Genomic DNA, 8,639 nt, shown 5'->3' on the forward strand with positions numbered 1-8,639 from the left:
ATATATAATATATAATAGTAATAAGAAGAGGAAACAATAATGCAATCATTTTCATACCAAAAAAAAAGATAAAGCATATATCTCTCTCAAAGGTAACTGAATGGAACTTTACAAGGAATTTAGTGAAGTCTATTTTATTTATTTTTAATTTTTGATTTATATGTATGAAATATTTGCTATGGAAAGCCAAGTTGGTTTTACGAAAGCGCTATATGAATGAAACTAATTAAATGAAACTAATTAACATACCAACATGTTTATCAATAGCATAGATACGCTAATAACTTTGCTTAGTTCAATATAAAAGTCATGATTACTTACTATGTGTCCATAATTGTCATTATCACTTCACTAAAGTAACTATTCAAAATTCAGTGAATTAATTTGTTTAACTACATACCATTAATTAAATAGTCATATATGTATGTATGTTCAGTATTTAACATACACTAATAAAGATAAAGCACTTCACACTAAAAAATTTCATGCAAAATTCCAACTCAACCTTTTATAAAATTAAAGCAATTCACACTAAAAAAATCAAAGCATAATATCTCAATTGCACCATATCTAGAAGGATTTTTTTCTTCACATGAAGTAAAAAAAAATTATTTGCCAATAACTTTAAGTACTCCTAACGTACTCCCACTCCAGCCCAAAATGGCATCTTTGCAAGTTTTTCCCTTTTCCCAAACCCAGCAAAGTGAGATAAAGAACAAAATTTCATCATTAACAACGAGTCCAACCACAAGCAACAACTGATAATGGAGCCCCAATATGCCAATTATTCGAAACACAATTAATAGAGAGATAAAACTATATAACATACCTATAGGACTCGGAGACAACGGTATGTGATGCTCGGCTTTTCAAGTGGAGACTTTCGAAATATGGAGGCAAATTGAACGAAATGGCTGTTTCATATTTGTCACATTATTAATTACTTGAAATAAAGCACAACACCAAGTATGAAAAATAGCAACTCAAACCACATAACATATACTAAACCAATCAGGGAGCCATAACACATCAGAAAATTAATGTATACTTATCACAGTTTGACTTAGCCTGGTCTTATTGGCTGATTTTGATGCTTACTCACAACGCACCCAAACAAGTTCATAGCATTTTTTTCAGTTGTTTAAGAAAAAATATTCATAGAAAATGGGGAATTGAAATACTGATAGAAAGACTTTTAATAAATAGATTGTCATATTGGATAACATCCATGAAGAACACACCAAATTCCATTGAAGAGTTACGACAGAAAGTTTATATGGTGTCTTGCCATATCCATAATGAATTAAGAGGAAATACTTTCTCCCAAAATAAAAACCAAAAAATACAAAACTCAACTTAACACACAGTATCAAGATTCAAGAGTAATATATACTGTAACATATAATCAGAACATATCACTCGCATTGCAAAACGAGTATATCATTGCATAATTACAGAGTGACTCCACAATCCCAATTAACAAAGATTCCAGATAGGGAAATAAGAATGATTATCATATAAAAGTATTAATAATGCTATAAGAGAGAAGTCACATTACGACAAACACAACGAAGATAGTTTTCAAAAGCATTATCATGTAACATTTCTAACGGCCGGAATAGTTCGAACAAAAAAGATTCAGTGAGTTGCAATAGACAGGAAAAGCATTCAAATAATCAAAGTCCAATGCCTATAAAGAGAAAATGAGCGAGCAAGCGAGAAAAGGGTTTTACTTACCGTGGAAAACGTGAGTGAATGCGAATATGGTGAAGCTGAGAGTGTGAAAGTGAGAACTGGGAATTGCGTTGAAGCCGTTGGGTGCCAGAATCGTGCGGAAGAAATAGGGATTAGAGGAAAACGCGTATCTGCGTGTTATTGAAGAAGAGAAGCGCCGGAAAACAACAAAAAACACCCATTTTCTGCTACCTTCCCTTCATCCCTATGCCCAAAACGTAATCTTTTTGCAGCTATTCCCTTTTCCCTTTTTCTAAACCCATGAAAATCAGATAAAAATCAAAACTTTCATCCTTAACATCAACTCCAACCACATGCAACAACATATAATGTACTCTCCATATGCCAATAAACGGAAAAATGAAACTAAATAACATACCAACATGAATCAGATACAATGCTATGGCATGCTCCGATGACGAAGTTGCTGGGTTTCTTCTTTCTGCATCTTTTCGTTTTCCTGGTTACTGGGGTTGTGGATGGAATAAAATTGGGGAGAAAAATCTTGATATCTTACTCTATGTAATTTCTTCGTGTTTTCAAATGTTAACTCACTGGATTGAAATTGCATTTTATTTGAATTAAATGTTGATAGAGATTTTTAGGGATTTGATTGAGATGAAACATAAATTAATTTTGGGAATGGAATTAATTACTCTAGGAATGAAGAAGGAGGAAGGGTGATAAGTATGTTATCGATAAGCAAGTGGAGTACACTCTCTTATCATGAGACTGGCATTTAGTTTCTACTATATCTATACTATACTCTTTTTTTTGGCTACGTAGCAGTCCCCTAATGGAAAATCTAGGGAGAGATTATGCCGCTTAAAGATATACCATTGCTACACAAGCTCTGCACTCGATTAATTGCATTTATGGCATTCATTTGTTAATGTCAATATAAACATTCCCCTAACTTTATTAGCTTTAAAATCTTTGCAATGATCCCCATCAATCAAACAGAATTTGGATATCCATTTATGGATCATCTAAAATATACTCAAATAAACAATTTCATTCAATGGTAACCTTTTGAAGCAAAATATTGATAAGCCGTCATTATTAAACTAAAACTAGACTTACTCATTTAATTGACTAGAAAGAAATGACTAATCTTAAAGGACAGTACAAACAAATGTGAAGTATGTGCTATATAAAGCCTGGTATATTAGCCATCATTATTTAGTTTCGAGAAATTACCATTTTATCAAAAAATGATTATTCAAAATTTGTGAGTCCTCACAAGCATGAAAATAGCCAACTTAATTTTCCTTATTTCATACCTTAATAGTGAAAAAAATTCGCTATAAAATGGCCTTAAAAAAGCTACTATTTCATACTCAAAAACTAAACAACTAACTAACACTTATAACTATCAATAGACTATTTCCTTTCATTGTCTTTGCTTTGCTTCTCAGTTTCAAAAATGAGTGACATTCCCCCTAAGAGAGTCATCCTGCCAGACCTTCCTAACGAGATCATGCTTGGGATATTTTATCATTGTGATGCAAGAACGCTTTTAAATGTTCGATCCACATGCCGCTATTGGAGAAACAAACTTAACTCCTATGAGTTAATAACAGAAATGGGAACAAGATGGAAAAGCAATGGTTGCTCCCTCTTTGCACATTTTGGATTCTCATCTAGGTGGGCTACTCCCCTAGATTGGATGATGAAAATTAATGCATGGAGTGCTCAAACATCTGCATTCCAATTTCCATTTCTGTTAACACAAGAGGGATGGTTTCACATTTTTGGTGTTCAGAATGGTATATTTTGTATACGTTATTGTTCTATGGGAAAAAGAACCTTTATACTTACTTGGAACCCAACAACTAGAAGGTCTAGCATCATGAATGATCCTAGAAAATATTATTGTGATGATTGTGCTTTTTTTTCTCATTTGTTTATTATCCCAGGTCCGTTAATTATGTCATTGTCCACCTATTCAAGGAAAAGCCAGAAAGTCCTACATGGACATTAACAATGTCTACAAATTTAGTCAGGGATTGGAATGTGTCGCTCACATGTCCACCCTACATTGATAGATTGGATCCTGATTACGTTTCCCTTGATGGTGTTATTTATTGGGTAAGTTGCTTACTTCATGAGGAGGATGTTGACCCTCCATGTATTGTATCATTCTCTGTAGTAACATTTATTTTCCATAAATTTTCCCTCCCAACTGAAGCCTATGCCCATTGCCATAATCTGTTGATCCGAAATGATAAGCTTTGCCTGGCTATAAATAATCATGATGATCAGTCATATAGCTCTACCATTTGGCAAGCTAATGCTATCAATGATAATATTATTTGGAGCAAGCTTTATACGTTTAATGGTATTGGAGTTCCTTACGTACCTGCACTATTTGTTGATGATAACTTTTTACACATCATGGAAAGGCATCTACCAATGATGGATATGGATGGTATGAAGTCCACTTATTTCCATATTCTCAAGTACAATGAAACAAATCACACAAGAAAAACAATTCGGTGAATCCAATATGACAGCTTCGTGAAAATGAAATCAATCCACAAGTTCAACGAAAGTTTCTTTCCAGCCTAATTTACAACTTTGATGTCTTCTTTGTTATATTTGGTGTGCTGGTAGTGTCTATTTTTAGTTTCTATCATGTTTTGTTTTAATCTTTCTTGCTGTCACTTAGTTGTTAGCATTTGTATTAGTTTAGCCTGAGTATGAACGGGAAAGATTGCTCATGAGAATATATGTGATATGTCCAAACCTACTTTCATATTAATAGTAACATGTTCCTTTTTTTAATGATGACTTGGGTATTATGTATTCATCTTTTTCTTACAATTAGAATGGCTCTTAAATTGTGAAGGGGTTTGAATCTATATATTACTTTCAAATTCAAAAATTTATATGTTTATTGCAGTATGATGGTAAATTGTAGTAGGATTATATCAATAGTGGATTATAGAATATTCCAATCATAACTTACTATTGAGTTATACCTAACTGGATCCAATATAGACAACTCATATTTTTACTTTTAATTTACATAAATATATGAACATATTTACTTATAACTTATTTTTTACACAAAAAAATATTTCCACTTCAATTTTAACCCAGTCTTCTTATTTAAATTAGCAAATAACTGTACGACAATGTTATAGATATTATGTAATATAAATATAAACAAAAAATATACAATAAACGTGAAACTCTTGATTCAATTGGACAACTAGCGTCGTTAAGTTTACCATTAAAATTTTTTGTGTAGAAAAAAACGAGATAGATTTAAAAAAAATTGTGATACATTAGTCAAAGAAATAATGTGTAAATTACATACATAATCATGTAAAACATTTCAGGAGATTATAATTATAATCTGCATTAAAGTCAAAAGATATATGCAATTAAAGGTATTGAGTTACCTAGATTATTTTTTTGATAGTTTAATGTTGATGGTAATTAATTATGGTCAGAGTACATAAAGAATACACAAGGTTAACCACAAAACTTTTTTTTTGTTTTCTTTCTATATTCATTTAAAATTTTAAAAATGAAAAGAACCAATTTTTCCCATTTTGGTTCTAAAATTAAGATATTAGGATATATCTTATACAAATTGAAAACTGTCAAGAAAGAATGGAAACAAAAAAAAAATGTAGGGAGGGTTTTGAAAATTTTAAAAAAATTTAAAGCAAAAAAATTTACTTTACTCAATCTATAATTATTAGTTAAAAACTTATACCCTAATAAATTATATTAGTTACAGGTATTATTGTATCTATTATTTTTTATTAAAAAATTACTGATATCAAATTTTGATAACTTGAGAACATATCGTGAACAACTTTTGTTTTAATTTTTTTTAATACAACAACGGAGTTGACACGCAAGATTGATACGCAACTTTTGGAAACTTTGGAATAGGAATAAAATACAAAATGTAGGAATGTTTTTTAAAATTTTAAAAAATTTCAAAGCCAAAAAATTTACTTTACTCAATCTATAATTATTAGTTAAAACTTATACCCTAATAAACTATATTAGTTACAAGTATTATATCTGATATTATTTTTTATAGTTGCTGATATCAAATTATGTAGTGCTTCATTTTAAATACCTATTTTTTTATAAGGAATGTTCAAATGACAAATAGAGTAGGAAGAAATTTTGCATTACATTATCAAAACTAATGTCATTTTTATATTATACTAGCAAGATACCCACGCGATGCAAAGACTATGATGACATGAATGCAAAATATATTTGGAATACTATTTAACGTAGAAAATAAATGAGCATTGATATTTTTGTGAAAAAATATATAAAAATTTTAAAGTAAGCAGAAAATACTACCATTAAAAAAATGCTATAGAATATTTTATGTTATTCATGAGAGATATTGTCAAAATATAAATGATGCTCTAAATTTTCTGCTATTTGACCCAAATGTTAGAAATTCTAATAGTGCACAACTAAACAATCTTAAAATTTATATAGCACCAATCAAATATATAAATAATGACAACTTTCTGCCCCAAGTTACTATATAACCTTCTTGGGATTTTCTATTAAAAGCATGGTTTATCTTATAGAAACTTCAATTTGTAGGTTTTTAATTCATCGGGAAACAAATCTCGGTATTAAATGGAGAATTTGTTCTCTATAACCTACACAAATGGCAGTCTATAGTCTCGATAATTAGTCCAGTAGAATATATCATGTCTGAAACAAATCTCGGTATCTGAAATAGTATTCCTTTAGCAGCACAGTAAACAATACATTGACCTTTATAAAAAAACTTAATATTTTATACTCAAAGAATGACTACACAATGACAAAACTAAAAATGGCTTTGAAGACACATTTTTTTTTGATACAATCAGGAAACCAAACTCTTTTTTCCATTTAGCAAACAAATGGATGACGTGCTTCTAACTAGCATAAATATATAATATTAACTTCAGTGATGGAAACTTATATCCACAAATGTCTATAAATTTCTAACCTTTACAAAACCCCCATTTTCAACATTGCCAAAAAATGAATAAACACAATACACCACCAAAAACTGCAACAAAATCTCTCCCAAAAGAGTTAATCATTGATATTTTGTGCTGAACTAATCCTCTTACTATTGGGAGGTGCAGACTGCTGTCAACAGAGTGGATGAAATACCATCAACTTTTGAATTCTTATCGCAACATTATATGTTTCATTCAAAGAATCAATGCTCAATTCTAATTCAAGCTTCCTTTTCTCAATGGCCAGCTCAGAAAAATTTGATGATTAGAGTCAACCCAGATAAAGGTAATAGATTGTATTCATTCTTGCCACCAATATTAAGCCAGTCTCTAACCTTTAACATCATTGGGATTGAAAATAGTAATATCTGTTTTTCATATAAGACGAATGAACATACACATTTTCTGTTGGTATTCAATATATTAACTCGAAAAACCAAAGAGATTCATACGTACAACAAATTTGATTCCATAATCTCAATGAATAATATCTTAGCTTTTGTATATCTTCCAAGAGAGACTCAGTATTGTATTTTTCATGGTTTTAAAAAATCATCAAATGATAAACATATTCTATATAAGATATATTCTTCCGAAACTCGAGAATGGACATGAATGCATGGTTGTCATGGTGTTATAGGAAAAATTAGTCCTGAATATGTCTCACTTGATGGTCATTTGTATTGGATCAATTGTTCAGCTAACCAGTCCTCACTACCAGAGTCAATTGTAATTTTCTTGATTGTAACGAGAGAATTCAATATTTTGCCTATACCAGTACAATTTCGATTACATTGTCATAAGATATTAACTTATCAGGAAAAGGTTTGTTTCGTCTCTTACCCTGGAAGTGTAGATAACTGTCATGTATCCTTGTGGAGCATTGAACGAAGAATGAATGATACTTTCTCATGGAAGGGAAGACTCAAGTTACAAGGTGTAAAGATATACGACAATCCTAGAATATTTATAGTCAAAGATCTCATTACATTAACGGATGAGAGTATACTTGCAGGAAGACCTTCTAATGAAATTGTACTATCAAGATTCAAATATTCCGAAGCATATTTAAGACACCATCTTCAATGTGAAGCATGGTGGCATCCGACTGAAGTCAATTTTATTAACCAACTTTGTCTAGGGTTATTCCCAGTTGAGTAGGATTGTAAAAAACAAAATTATTTGTATTATTCTTTTCAACAAAATATGAGTCAATCAAGTTGAATGCTTTTTTTTGAAGTAATATTTCAAGAAAAAATATTATTGTTGACCAAATTCCCTGTAATTTAATTTGTATAAGTCAATAAAAATAGTATTTCACCTTATATGAATAAAATATTCAGGGAAAGAATTCATACATACCAGAAATGATAAGTATAAATATATCAATTAGAGAATTACAAGTAAAAAGATCGTGAATACAACATCTATTTTAATCAATAAGAAGGTTTTTTTTACTAATAATTGTAATATCCGATCTAACCGAAATTAATTAAATAATAAGTTAAATAAGAGCGAATATGGTTGGAAGATTTAGCAATTGGAATTTGATAATTCAAATATGATATTTGGATTCAGTGAATTTTTCCGAGTCGGAAAACATAGTTTTCTGCGTAAAAGCGCGCAGTGGAATTTTGACCGGCAGTACCGGCTGAGATCTGTCTGGTACTACAACTGAGGAAATTGATTATGGGTAAATAAGATTAATAAATGAGGAACTATAATTAGGGAAGGTAGAAATATTTAAAGTGCAATTTAGAGCGCTAATCTTAAAGGTTTTGGCCCAAAATTGGGCCAATGGGCAAAAATAAGTGAACCGGGCCTAAGTGGGCCCAAGACCCAACATATATAAACATTAGTTATGAGCATTTCAGCTCATTTTGCCCTAAAGAAGGG

Source organism: Arachis ipaensis, chromosome B09 (assembly GCF_000816755.2).
Source record: "Arachis ipaensis cultivar K30076 chromosome B09, Araip1.1, whole genome shotgun sequence".
NCBI classification, from domain to species: Eukaryota; Viridiplantae; Streptophyta; class Magnoliopsida; order Fabales; family Fabaceae; genus Arachis; species Arachis ipaensis.